Raw genomic sequence first — 15131 nt, forward strand, 5'->3', positions numbered from 1 at the left:
AATCGATACTGGCTTTACTGAGGAGAAAACACTTGTTTCTCTACTTCTTTGCCTTGGTAAATTTAAAAAAAAAAAAAATCTGCTAGTAAGACTATCTAGTTAAACTTTAAATATTGGTCAAAGAATAAGAATTAATATCAAAACAAGAAGAATACGTCATATATTTTCTATTACTCAACTGGCTTGTATGATCAATAACCAGCATCTTGGCAACACCCAGAAAAACACAGAAGCTCATTCAGTTACTGATGTTCTTCCACACAGCCTTTCAGTTTGATCTTCAGTAGGGGGAATCTACCTGGAAAAAAATACTGGAAATAAATACACAATAACTTCTGAGTCCCCTCAATGCATTATCTCTGTATATCCACTATGTAGTGGTCACATTGGCAAGAATTTGGAAAGCTGTATGTGGATGATCACCAGTGCTTTTTCAGGAAGGCAAAGGATTTGGTCTTCATATAAAACATCAGCTCTGTATTTCCTCAAGCACAGGAAAAAGCACATTAGTTTTTAGATCTTTAGCAATCACAAAAACAAACCTGTGGCAGACCTTGAATGCCTATACAATGCTAAAGTTGTACCCAAGTAAAAATTAAAGCATTTAGACTTAACTAAAAACTTGAATTTTTTAATCCGGGAAGCAGATTGTTTATGGGCTATTACAATATAATATGTCTGAATATTCAGCGAGCACCTTCCTGTGCCCTATCTAAGGCTGCAGCTGGGGAGTGGATGTAGGGAACTAAATGAACTGACAGTCTCGCATTGCAAGCCCCTTGCTGAGCTGGGGTTAGAGAAAGCTTTCTCAGTCTGACCCTGTTGCCTTCTCCACCGCATCACCCTTACTTTGTATTTGCTACCACGTGCAATGCAGTCTCAGGCAGATACGTGTAAATGTGAGATAGCGGCTTTACAGAGTAGTACTTGCATTGAAATTTCCAAATTTTGTACTGAAGTCTGTAAGAGGTTGGTGCCTTGCATTTCACTTCAGATTGCTATTGCGGCAGGGGCAGCTTCTCTTCATCAGCCATTGCACTGGCTTGTGTGATCACGAGGCTCCAGGAGAGAAGGCATCAAGCCACAAGCTCTCACAATGTGCACTCAAACTGAGATCCAAAGACATGCCAAGAGGCATCCATTTTCACATTCATGTCTATTATGCCTAGCTTCATACTTTGTATTTATGGAAGAGAGGGCATTTTCTTTATTCAAACATCTCATTTTAAAGTTGGTTTCCAAAAACATTCTAGTCTCCATTAGAGATGGATAGTCGCCGAAACTCACATTGTGATTCTGATTTAAGTGCAAGGTCTGCTGCTAGTGGCTGGAAATCTAGTCTGTTTAATGAATTTATTGGGCTTTGGCTCACATGCTAAAGGATATTTATTACTCTATTACATACTCTATTATTACACAGTATTATTGTTATGAACATCACAAACACCCATGATGTATAGCTCTGTCATAGTCAGTGTGAGAAAAAAAATTAGCACACTTCCCCAAATATAGAAATGCTCAGTGTTGCCTCATGCTCTGAATATTTGAACAGCCTCATATTCTGGCTCAGGTCCCTGAAGCACATATCCCTTCCTGGGGAACATGCATCTGGAAAAGAGGATCTATGGTAACAGTACAAGTCTGGCATTCAGTGAAAGGCACCAGCTCCGTACTGCTCTTCTCCTGGGGTAGTTTCTTTCCCAGTTGGTGATCGGTTTAAATGACCTAAGGATGACACCAGAAAGGTCTGTTAATTTCATCCTGGGTAATTTAATTATTTATAGTCACATAAATGTAATAATTGACATTAAACAGCCAAATTTTCAGTAGCATGGATTTCAAAAGCATTAGCAAACACAGCAGCATAGAGGATGCAGGTAGAAAGGTACCAGAAGTTTGTGGAGTTCAGCAGTGCCCAAACATTGCCAAATACATACACTTCACAACTAAATCAATAAGAAAAACTGTTCAAAACACAAAACTAACTTGACTAATATATAGTGATAATAATTCACATGTCACAACGTGTCCTGACTTTTATATCCCTATTAACACTTCCCCTGAGTATAATTTTATATTTATCATGACAATCTTTGAATCATATACAGGTAATAAATGGCTCCTTCTGAGATACATGTACAGAATAGTTATGAAATAAACGCAGGTATTTGTTACCAGCTCTGAACACTAGAGTTTTTCAGATTAGTTTAACTCATCTGTGCCTAGACCCTAGACAATTAAGTGCCATTGGAATGGACGTTAAATAAAAATGGAAAATGAAAACCCGAGTGTTGTAGGAAGTAAAATGTGCCAGTATATTAAATATGTGTTCATTAACACACACATACAAATGCAGCGTGTCTTTCTTTCCCAAGGGTAACAGTAAGTTATGCCTCAACAAGCAGCATGGATTTATGTCCCTAAATGCTTCTCTCTTCAATAAACATTTGTATACCTGCCATGAAACCTGAAGAATCATATGTCCTTTAGTTAATTCCAAGATACTGAATTAATCTTTGAGCAAAAAGTGCATTAGATAATTCTATTCATTAAATGATGATTTAAAAAAACACTAGGACAAGACAAAATATTTTTTCTATATTGTAGGTATAAAGCCTTTTTACACAAACTTGTGGGTTTTTTTTTCTTTGACCAGATCCTATGTTTGAAGTGATTATATATAGGATTCTTTCAGACAGAAATTGTCACTTAGTCTGTGTTTTAGCCCAGCAGGATTCTGGTCTTTGCTGAAAATTTTGGGGACTAAATAAGTCTGAGAGATTCTGGAGAGTATATAGGAGCTAGGGACCTAAATCCAATTAAAATACTAGAAATTGGGTACTAACTCCCACAGACTTCCTCAAATATTCCATCCTAAATGGATGTGCTCTTTAAGACCACACTTTGCTTTGAGTCTATATGAAACATTTCTTTTGTAAAAAGTAGGACCTCTGAAAATACCAACTGATGCCCACAGATTTTATTTAGAAATTATGACTATCACCTGCATTATATAAGACCACAAAATTTTAGCCCTTGCAGAAGACATACTGACTTAGTGAAAAAGAAAGCTTGCTGTCAAAGCTCGTGAGCAAATATACATATATTTTGCTAATACTCAAGTGAAGAATACAAACTTGTATCTGCTGAACTTGATGGCAAAGGTCCCAGTATTTTTAATGGAAGCAGCACTGGAGTCCTATCAGTGGGTGAATTATCTGTAACCACAGTACTAAACACATCCCCTGTGTAAGGATGGTGCTTATGTTTAGAGTCCCAAGAGCTACTCCCTGCCTCTTTGCCAAAAATGGAATTTAGGCCTTAGCTATTAGGAAGAGAGCAGGGCTTGGAGCTGTGTATTTTAAAGCATCTATAGCATTAATAGCCAGAACATAAAATGCAGATGGGAGGACAATTACACCTAATAGCCTTAAAAAGAGAAAGGTAATTACATATATTTGGGGCCTGATCTAAATACTGTTAAAAACACATCAAGAAAAAAAGCAGTTGTCTGCAGAAAGCACCTAGAGTTACTGAACTGCCATTTCTTAACAATTGCTCCCACGCTAGTAGAGGTGGCAATAAAGACGAAATATGAAAATTTGTTCTTCTACAGTAATGGGGTTTTAATTAAAAAAAGGTAGTAAGATATAAATATGTTTTCTAAAAGTATACGTATTCTAAATCGACAAATACATAGAGCACATCCCTGTGAGCAGAGGCAGAATTTTATCCCGTTCCAGCTTTCACCAACTAGCTTTTCCACTAAGACATGCTCTCAGAAGCACTAAAAGAACAAATGATTTACTATTTGCAAATGAAGAAACATGTCTTTAAAAATTATTTAAACTTGCCTTCAAAACGCATGCAGAAAATTCTGAATTATCATTGATAGTATAGGCTGTGTTCAAACAAAACTCGCTGTTAGGCTCAACTATCAACACCACTCTGCTTTAGCTTTTAAATAGTGTGAAAGAGGGTGGGAGAAGAAAGGCAGCAGAAGTGCTAATGCAATTGTTTGATGTGTGTATGCGAGAGGCGGAGAGGAGGAGGCAGGCGTTCTGCTACTCAGGCTACTGGCAATGGGAATTGCTGTGCTTTACACTTCTCCCACACTCTCTTCAGTGGAAAATAATTACAGCTGTACATAAAAATCATACTGTTGATTTTATTGGTCTAACGTTGCCATTACTTACATCTTCACTGAACAGTCCATTTTTCACGGATCTTTTTTTCTGTCCCTCGCTGTACGCTACAGCCAGCAAAGAGAGCTGTGAATGCATCTGCCCCTGCGCCATTCAGTATGGCAGTTTGCCAGTGGAGAGTGACTGACTTCACTTCAAAATGTTTTCTGTTTAATTAGTGTGAAAAAAACCAGCAACCCAATTATCTAAAAGGACCATGCCGGTTCTCTTCACAGCGAGGAAAATAACGCCACCAACATCCTCTAGTGTAGGAATCTAGGTTGTTTTATCCGAAGACTGATCAGATATTTAGCAGCATATTCTTAGAATAACAGGTTTGGCTATAAAGCCTTGAGTTTCATGACTGGCCTACTAGGAGGATGCTGTGTGAGATTTTCAGCCCTTAACGCCTGGGTTCAATCATTTCCCCTGCAAGAAAGCTTCCTCCCAGCCTGCTGCCTACACCTTGCCCATGCCCCTGCACAGCTCCAGAAACCCACAGCGAGACATTGGGTAAAGGACTTTAAAGGAATCAGGACTCGAGGGCTAACAAATAGTTGGGGAAATCTGAAGCAGATATATCCTCAACACAGAACTAATAACAGAAATAATGTCAGGTTTTGCAGCATCCTTCTTGGCTCCAACATCCTGTATCTACCAAAATCAATTGGAAAATTACCTTTTACTTCAGTGTTGGGTCCACTGCAATCTGTTTGTTCCTTGGACTTGATCCAGACTCATTTGTTTCAATTCCACTTACATTAATCTAACTATGCATGGAAGTTGGGCTGAGGGCTGAAGCTGATTTTGCAGAACAGTTCCTTTTATTCTAACAAAATGCCTAAAAATACTATTTCTCCATGTTGTATATAAACCAGTCCAAACCAGTCCATTGATTTATGATTAATTTAAAGTGCATAATTTGAAATACACACTGAAATGTTTTACTTCTAAAAGCCAGAGGCAAAAAAAAAAAAAAAAAATCATTTTCCTTTGCAATAGAAAGCCTGTTACATCAATAGAATTTTATGTGTGCACATATGTAGAAGTTCAGAGTTTTACATAAAATTATTTGGATCTTTCTTACCATATTGTGCGAATACACTCTGACCTACCGCAGGATAAATTTCTAGAAACTCAGACTCTAGCATTTACTCAGGACTTAAAGGAGAGATGATATTTGGCACTGGTTGAAAAACTCATTTGTGCCCATTATTGCAGTATTTATAGAAGAAAGCCTTCTGACAATGATTGTAGAGTACTATTTTCTTGAGAAAAAGACAGGCAGGCGGCCTCCAGGGCCTCACTCTGGTCATGCCAAGGGCCAGATATGCAGGGAAAAAATGAGGGCACCTTTCAGTTTCATTCAGGACTGCTGTTGTCCCTCAGTATTAGGCTGGCTGCTGCCGTGGCCTGGTTGTAAATATGGTTTCGATGCTGGTATGTGGTTAACTGCATATATAGGGATGTTGCCCAAAGAGCTAAAAAGCTGTTTGAAGGCATGGCAAGCATCAAAACATCTACTAGTGCAGTAAGGGGCTTGAGCCAGGAGGTCAGACAGCCACATTCAGATGCCCACTTAACCCGGCTATTTGACACTCAGATAAGCGCAGTAACCTGGAAGCTATTTTCTATTCTTCCTGGTCTACACTGCGTAAATAATTCCACGTTTGTTAGCCCGGTCTTTTACATCTGCAGGCAAGTGCAGTAACCTATGGAGCCAGCATCCAGCTGTCTCCTTCTCAAGGTACGTTCAGATAAACACCTCCAGAAGAAGAAACCGAGGGAGACCTCAGCCCTCCGGAGTATCTACTAGCCTGTTTGTCAGGACAGTCCCTCTGAGGAGCAAATCATAGGGATTCATGTTTTTGTGAAACAAGCAGGACAGGAACATGAACTTGGGCCTCTCACATGCGGCTGCTTTAATCACAAGCTACTGGAAACTGGGCAGTGTTGAGCTATGTCCCTCCACCCAGTCCCCACTGGGCAGGAATAATTTAGGTCAGATCTTGGGAGGTCATCTGGTCCAAGCCCTGCTTAAAGCAGGGCCAACTTCAAAGATACATCCAACTAATGTCACATTTTGGAATAAACTCCCAGAAAAGGGTCACACTTCGGATCCCAAATGAAGGGGTGGGTGGTACATAAGTAAACTCCAGTTCTGTCTTTTGAAGTTCACTTCCTAGCTGTTCCAAGCAATATGGGCTTTCTGGTTTCAGAGGAACCCTTCCTCAGACTTTTTTTTACTTTTTTCCAAAGGAGCCCTGGTGCCCAATTTAGGCCTGAATGCTAAGTACACATTGATTGTTGAGATACATGGGGAAAGTCCAAGAAGGTGGCCCTGACCTGCTGAGCACTCTGCCTCCTCTGCAAGCGCTGCAGCACTCTGGAGCACCTTTAGCATGACAAGCATCTGTCCATGGACCCTCCAAGATGTTGAATCAGCCCCTGTAAAAAGGGGGATTGCCAGATAAAGTCATCAGGCAAAGGAGAGACCAGAATCAGTGGCTCTGGCATCAGAGCTCTAACATTGCTTTACCTCTGGTATACTACTGCAAATAGTAGACACTCACAGTTTTTCATGAGGGATTTTATGAAGCACAGTGCTTGCTGTTTACCAATGTCAGCTATTAAAAAAAACCAAAAAACTTACAAATCTAAACAGATCTTTACAATGGAAAGTATAGACTGAAACCCCAGCTAAAAGCTACTCTTACAGAAACAGACTCAAACAAAATCCTATTAGTATGTGAATTATTATTTGACTAAAGAAAATGCAGGACAGAATGTGAGTGAAGATGATTATGGTAGAAAAACTATAGGTAGAGCAGAAGAAAGTATGACTCAACACCAGTCACCCTAACACATGACAGAGCTTGTGATGTGGTAGAGAGCTGTGGCAGAAAGGCTGTGGACTAACCAGCCTCTTCACAAGTTGACAAAAGTTCTGAGGAAAGTAAGAAAAAATAAACAAATAAAACCATTTGAACATCGGAATGGTGGCTATGCAGTTAATTAATTACAATGGGTTAGGACCAAGCGATAGAAAGTTTCTAACTTTCACATAAACATCTTTTCTTTTTTTTTTTTTTTTTTTCTTCACAAAGCCCAAGCAACACTGAAACGATCAGTGACCAAGGGGTAGTGATTCAGCGGTCGGCTACAGCTACAACTAGACATAGCTTAAACTCTAAACTGAATCAAACCATGCTTTATGGCATAACCTTAATGAGTCAGTTGATCATCTTGTTTCACAACTATTCCATCCAGATGCCTGAAAAGCTGAGATGATTTAATTTGCAACACAACTATCAAAAATAACAAATATTCAAGAGAATTCGATGTGTCTGATCTTTACAAACTAATTAATGGGGAAGTTGGTCTGATAGCTAACAGACTGATTTCCCAAAAGGGATGATGAGAGGTGTTGAAGTTTTGGTGTGGCTAGGGTGAATGTGATGGTCAGAGAGCTTATCCATGCTCTGCTGACGTACAGCCCCAGGAATCTGTATCAGTCTTGTGCCAGAAATAAATATGCTTTGATCTCTTTAGTGAGCAGGCCGTGTGAACCATGGCAGAACCAGATAGTCGAGTTTGTCCAACTCCTGGGAAACCAAACACCATCTCTTTGACCAGAGCGACTCCTCTCCCTGTGGGAGAGGCCAGACTGGGTGCAAAGATGGGTGCTTGGGTGGAGAGGAGAGGAGGGTCCCAGTCAGCCCATGGGGCTAGAGAGCTGCTTTGCCCTGGCTGTGCTCTCGGTGCTTGCCACCTCCTCCAAGCACCCCCCTGCTATAAGAGTGTCTGAGCACTGTTTCTCACTGTCCTGCTTCTTCCTTCACCCTGGGGTGCAGGTTGAAGCCAGCACCTGGGGCAAACCCTCAAAACAGAGATCCTCAGAATTTCATGTTATCCTTTGCAGCATTTTCAGTGTATTTGCATCTGAACAAACAGCAAAATCTTACATCCGTGGAAAAGAGCTGTTAAGCAATGTTCTCAAACTAGCAAGTTTGCAAACTAGCAAACTAGTCAACCAGCAAGTAACTAGCACCCAAATAATTTTATATCGGCAGGAAGAAGAGGTGCACGTGCCACACAAAGCCCAGCATTTCTATTCACATGATGACAGCAGTGTGCTGGCAAACCTTTTACAGCATTTTTCAGTTGTTCCACGGCCCCTCTGCAGCTGAGGAATAAAGACAGCAAGGCCCTTTGTGTACCAGAGCCGGACGCCTGAGGAACACCCCTGCCCCACGCAACGGGCTCTCCTGTGAGCCCTCCAGCTGCAGAGCAATGGGGAAGCGACCCCAAGATCAGAGGAGCAAGGAGCAAAGACAAGGAGGCCCTTCAGGAAATCCTGGGAACAAGCCAGAGGAAAAGCTCTTGCTCTGGTAGGTTTTTTTGTTACCAAGCCCTAAGGAGGGGGCTTTGAGAAACAGTTCAAGCTTACCTTTTAAATGAGGTAAAGCTTGTACATGACCTTTCCATAGCATCTCCTCATTTCTTCTTAAATGATATACGACACATACACTTGAATCCCATTTATGAAAATAAATATCCTTTCTGAACAACATGTCTTTCTGAGGAGAAAGAAAACATTTCTAACAAGTACTAGGCCAGCCCATCCAACTAACGCAAATGCATGTTTATAAGTAACAGCTAGTAACAACACTGCACATCTGAGATGTTTCTTTCTGGCTGCTAACCATAACATAGAGAGAAGTGAAATTATGTTCTTTGATACAAACCAAAAACACCCTAGGAAAAAAAAGCCTAGGTATTTAATTATTCTTTGCCACTGTGCATTCAATCAAATCTTCTATCATAGTTGACAAGGTCAACTTTGCACCTTCCTGTTGTTTTGTCATATAAAACCAGGATGTCATTCCACTGGGGAAAATAATCGTCACAATAAAGAGTTGGTTTCTTTGACATTTGCTAAGATATTGCTAAAAAATCTCTTTAGTATGGATCACCTCACCTCACTGAGTAGGAGAGCCGACTGGAAACTAAGCTCTAAAGTGTGATACCTACCATTGTGCCTAATATGAAAACGCAATGTCTACATTCCCCATAGCTTAGAGAAAGACATACCCCCTGCCAGGCAAAATACACATGCACATACTCCGCTCTTTCTGCCTCAAGTTCATGCTGCAACATAACAAATGGCTATTCACAGATACTTAATTTCTATTCACAGGGAAGAAAAAAAAAAAAGAAAAATACTGCTAAGATCGAGATGGACATGCCTGCAACGACAGCATAATTTTTAGACTGGTTCAGAAAGATAATCTTGAAAGCACAGTTATAGTGAAAGCCCAGTGGTAGTTCCATATCCATAAAGATATGGAGTACTTTTTGTTAAAATAGTCTGTGGCATATAGCTGATGTCTCAAGGACAAATAGGCCTTAGGGGCAGAGGGAGAAAGAACCTCAATCAGATTCCCTGACCTGACTCTCGTTTTCCAACATTACACATAACATATTCCCAACAAAAGACACAGTTTTGTAGGGAGTGTTCTTAATTTCATGAGAAAATTGTTACACATTAGACTATGAAGCACATGGTTAGGTAGTTTGTCAGTGGTTATCTGATAATGTATAACAATTTACAGTGATTTTCTACAGAGCTAAACACTTGCAGTGTCATCAAAATTAGTCGCTGAGGTTTTATTTGACATGCAAATTAAGAAGCATGAAGAAATTAAGAAGAAAAATACTGCAACTTTTTATTTTTTAAGAATACTCAGGCAGATGCAAGAAGAATCTCAGAATGGTGTTTCATCTTTTCCTTTTTTTAAATCAACAGCACGATTCCATTACACATGGGCTTCCTCAGTCTACACCAGAATAACTTGAATAACCGAGATATTACATCTTAGTGCCTCCAATACAGCACTAGTTGGGCTGAGTCAGCTGGTGCTTAGAAGGAGCGAGAGAGATGATACGCCTTCCTTCAGTTTTCCCTGGCAGTTGAGGTTCTCAGAGCCAAACCTGTCCTTGGCTTCTGCTGCAGGTCATGGGAGGTGATGATGGTTTCTGAGTCTGCATGATTTCCACCCATAACAACTCCCCTTAAGCCCAACCCACTGAAGCATCCTTTGTGCCTGCCTGGAAGGAATGGGAACAACTGCAGGAGAAACATAGCCCTGGTACCCCCTCCCATTCCTGGGCAAAGCAGGAGCTGCTTTGTGTTCTGACTTACAAATACTGAAGCTGCACATTTAACCTTGCCTTTTGTTTTCTATCTTCTTTTTCAGTTTGCTGCTGCTTCAGTGTCAGCCCCTGCACTTAAAGCAATTGCCTCATTAACAAAGGCCAAGTACCAGCTGTATTTCTTTTAGCACTTAAAGTCCCACCTTTTCCAGTGAACTTTACTGCTCAGCAAACCTTAAATAATCTTAAATAGCTGCTGCTACTTCTACGTACTGCTTTGCCCACATTAAAACAAATCTTTCAGGTACTGGCTCACGAAAGAAAGGCATTTACTATAATACAAGCAGGGTTGGACCATGTGCCAGGTGTCTCCTTTTAAGCTGCACGTATGTTAAACTGTCAAGTGTTGCATACATCACTGTAGATTAAGAACAAAAAAGTGTTGCCATTATTTCTTTCAAGTCACTTACTTTGCTGAAAGCTCAAGTCTTAAATTATTTTCGGTGAACTACCCGTCTATATCTATGTATAGTAAATGCCTGCGGTATGCAGAAAGCTAATGCAAGGTCAGTAATAATTAAAATTAATTGTGGAACTTAATTACAATGGAATAAACACCAATAGTAATATGTGCATTAAAATACACTGTCAATAGCTGTGTGCATTTAAGCACTCATAAACAGCATCAGATATTTCTTGTAGCTGCATATGGGTTTACCACCTAAGCAATTCACAGTATGTGTGAAATCATGGTAAACTATTTTAAGAGTGCAGCAATTAATGCCACTAGATAATTGTACAGCACAAATGGCAATACAGCCAGTGTCCATGTAAGCATAGGGAAAAAAAAAAAAATCATAAAGATCAGTATTGTTTCAGAGCCATATAAAATTAATTCAGAAGGGAGACTTAAATTGTTATGCCTTATTTACGATTTTGATATAGAACTCACAAAACAAATGAATGCTTATCCTTGTAATTCATTCTACTCAATACTTTGCTTTTCATAAAGCCCATGGCTTGTCTTCATTCATAAACTAACACATTGTAAATCAGATGACACTTGACAGGGCATTTTTGTATTTCATCTTTTTAGCGAAACAGAGCATCAATTGCCAAAGATCGCCAAGTCAATATGAGAATGTACATAAATGAGAGCAAGTGCATCCGTAGAAAATGCAGTCAACTGCTTCTATTGTTATTTCAAGCACGTGAGGAGACAGACCTGTATTTCACTTAACCCGTTTACACTCCATTTTATATTTACGAAATTGAGCTGATGGGTGCAGATGACTGCGGGGTGATTTGTGGTTAGAGCACAAACAAGGGTTGGGAGCTCTGGGCTCTGCATGTGGATCTTCTGCTGGGACTGGCAACAACCTTCATGCACTCACTGTACTCGTACCTTTGTTTAAAATTGGGCAAAGATACCGCATCACCTTGGCAAAGCTCTTTGTGTTTTTAATTAGACAAGAGGCAATATATTTTTAAAATAGTACTGTAACTGGCAATTTTGCATCAATTGGGTTAAAGTAGCAGTAAAATGTAAAATTCCTATGATATTACTCTTGAACTGCTATGTGGGTAGAAAACAGCATCAAAGAAAGTCAGCCAGGGATCAGATCATCGTGTTACTAACTCAGGTAGTCCCACATGCTAATAGGTTGGAAATATCTTACCATACAGACTGAACAACTTGAAGTAATGGTACAAAAAGCTTTGAAAGTTTTACCAGGAGCTGGAAAATAAGAAATTGAGTCTGGCTTGGGTTTTGCCCAGTACATTTTTTCCTATTGCCAGCTACCAAGCAGTTTCATTTGTATCTATCAAAAGAAGCCATCAGGATACACAGAGGGTCTGGAAGTCCCTGTGCCTGTTAACAAGCCAACAATAGATAAATCCAGATGTGTCCACTCCACCTCTGCTATGAGACCACTGTGAGGCAGTTTGACGGCGAAAACCAAAGCAAATGACTGCAGTGTCAGATGCAGAGCCCTAGATAAAGTACTGATCCATGAGAGCCAGCTCAGTGCAAGCTGTCGTGAGCTGCCTGACTCTGAACTAACTCAAGAGCAGCCTGGGAGCATCACGGTGAACCTAGAAGCCCTCACGTTTTAAACAAAAGTCTCTTCCTCAGCAACGTCAGTCATTCCTGGGCTTCCCAGAGCAAGCTGACTCCCAGCACTCTCCAAGGAGGGGAAAAAAATTAAAAGTTGCATCTTTATCATCATATCAGGCTTCCCCGGGGCTCTCCCAGAGACCAAACTTGGAGACTGTACAACAGCACTGCCTCAAGCATGACCCCAAGCATAGCCAGAGGCCGTCCGTCAGATCTCTGGCAACAGGAGGCAGCTTAAATCAGACGCAGACGGACATTTGCAGACAGACTGCGAGCATCGGGATGCCGGCAGGCTGCAAGGAAGCCCTGTGTGTGGGAGGAGGTTGGACATGGAAGACGCAAGTCTACAGTCATTCTTGCTTCTTCCTGTGATCACCGTACCTATACATTGCCAATGTTTGTTATCAGAAGCACATGTGTTTGCAGTAGCATTAGGGATAACAAAACCCCTCAGTATCGGCAATCCAAAGACGGTTATGAGAAAAGGGGAAGGGTCTGTTACCAGTCTTGTCACCTTTCTGCTGAGCTCTACCCTTATTTTCATGAGCAGCACCAGGTTGTAACTACCATCCACATTAGTAAGAGTTACTGTACACTGACATATCACAAAGGAAACTGGGCCCTTTAACTTCTGAGTAGACCTCTGGTTTATTTCTTTTGTGATGAAACTGAGATTTTGTGTAGCCTACATTTAAAACTAATTTTTAACTTATTTATTCTAATACTTTCATTTCAGAGCCTTGGAAGTCTTCCGCAATGAACAGTTAGCAACAGCAAAGCACATAAGTTTTTATTTGCTTCACAGAGATCAGGTTTGCATTAGAGACCAAAGCAGGGGGAGATTGGTTTGGGGAAGCACTTTATGTCTGCAGCCGAAATGTGTGGGGTGGGGAAGAACTAGGTTTGTAGTAAATGCTTAGGTCCAGTTGCAAGCTGCTTCATCAGTGGGGACCTGCATTACATTTGAGACAATTCTCTGCTACAGGGAATAGTACCAAAAAGGAAGAAGGCTCTATGCACTTGCTATGTCCCCTTCTGCCAAAGTATGCTCAGCTACTTCCTTAGGCTGCTTCAGCCTATCATATAGGAGTAGGAATATTTGTGTAGCTCTCACTGAATATGCATTTAGATGGCTTGGATTTATTTCACTCTTTCCAGATACATTCAGAAATTACTCTAGCCTACCAGTCTGTAGAGGACCACGTCAGCCCTAACCATAGATGTTATCATCTAAGCATGTGATAAACCAAAAATTTCCTTTATACAGCTCTTCAGTAGCAGACAGTATTCAGTGTTGAAAAGAAGCGTAAAAACAATTACCCTGAGCCTGACTGCATTGCTGGATAGAAGCGTACAGAGCAACTGTGTGTCTACACGGAGAAAGCTTTAAATCATTTTCATGTCCTGTAGCTCTAGATCGACTCCCCAAGTCCACGCTCTTCACGTAGCCGTCACAGCACTGACTCAGACTGAAGGATGTGGGGAATTTCAACACTGCATCTCCTCTGCCCACTCTCGGAGACGTCAACGGCACATGAAATAGTGTAGTGACAACATGACGTATGGCAGCATCCGCATCATACAAAGGAGATTTTGCATCTCGTTCTACAGGGACAAACACCAAATATCTTAAAAATGCCCGTCAACCTGTCTGAACTGTCAAATACTCACTGATGAGCAGGGTTGCATAACAATAATAAAAATGTATTTGCCAGATAAGGCCCAGGGATAGTGAAATTCTTCAACTAGGCAACACAGTTAAATCACCCTTTCTGAACTACAAAACATATTTCAGAGTTTGTTATGATGCCTCTAGTTCCTGAGCTCAGGAAAGGCTCCTGCGTTCGCCAAAGTCATTTCACATGATACTTTTTCCTAAGTATTGCTGAATCTTGAGTTCAGATAATCAGTTCTTAAAAGTTTTTGTTGACCACAGTAGATGACTCCACCTTTCTGACAACTGTTCTAGCTAGAATTGGAAACAGCATTTAATCCTGCTCCAAGAGTGCAATCTGGTGGTTTCCTTCACACACCAAAGAACAAAATGTTACCTCTAATATTTTTAAGTTCACTAGTTAAGAGGAGTTATTATAAATCTCTCACATGAACTGACACACTTTACATGATTTGGTGTTAAAATCTGATCTAGAAATGTCTACATTAAAACTACCTTTTGCTTGAGCAACCTCTTCTCTTTTAAAAAGATATCCAGATCTAAGGATGTCAAATGAAGGAAAATCCATTTTTTCTCCAGGCATTTCTATTCCAATGGCTAATTGCTCTTAAAAGTAAATATTAAAATTCATAATTAGTTTTCTTGATTACTCAGAATAATTTGACCCTTATGCTATTCATTTTTCATGTTGCTTTTAATAAGCAATAGGCAGGGGGCTGGGGAGGGGAAGCAATCTATGTTTTCTGCAGGAGGAGGGGGTGGAACTGAGAAAACCCCGGGAAAACACAGATCCACCACCAAATGGCAACATTTTCACAATGTGAAAACCTAGAGAGCTCCACTGGGCTCAGTAATTGTGCCAATTAAGACTAGTTGATAACCAGATTTTATTTTTAATGCTTAAAACTTTCTATGTTAACTTATTTGAGTTTCTGCAATTATCTATCAACAGACAAAGTATATGAGCAGAGTCTAAAAAAGGCTTGCAGATTTTGCA

The sequence above is a fragment of the Harpia harpyja genome, chromosome 2 (assembly GCF_026419915.1).
Source record: "Harpia harpyja isolate bHarHar1 chromosome 2, bHarHar1 primary haplotype, whole genome shotgun sequence".
Classification (NCBI taxonomy): domain Eukaryota; kingdom Metazoa; phylum Chordata; class Aves; order Accipitriformes; family Accipitridae; genus Harpia; species Harpia harpyja.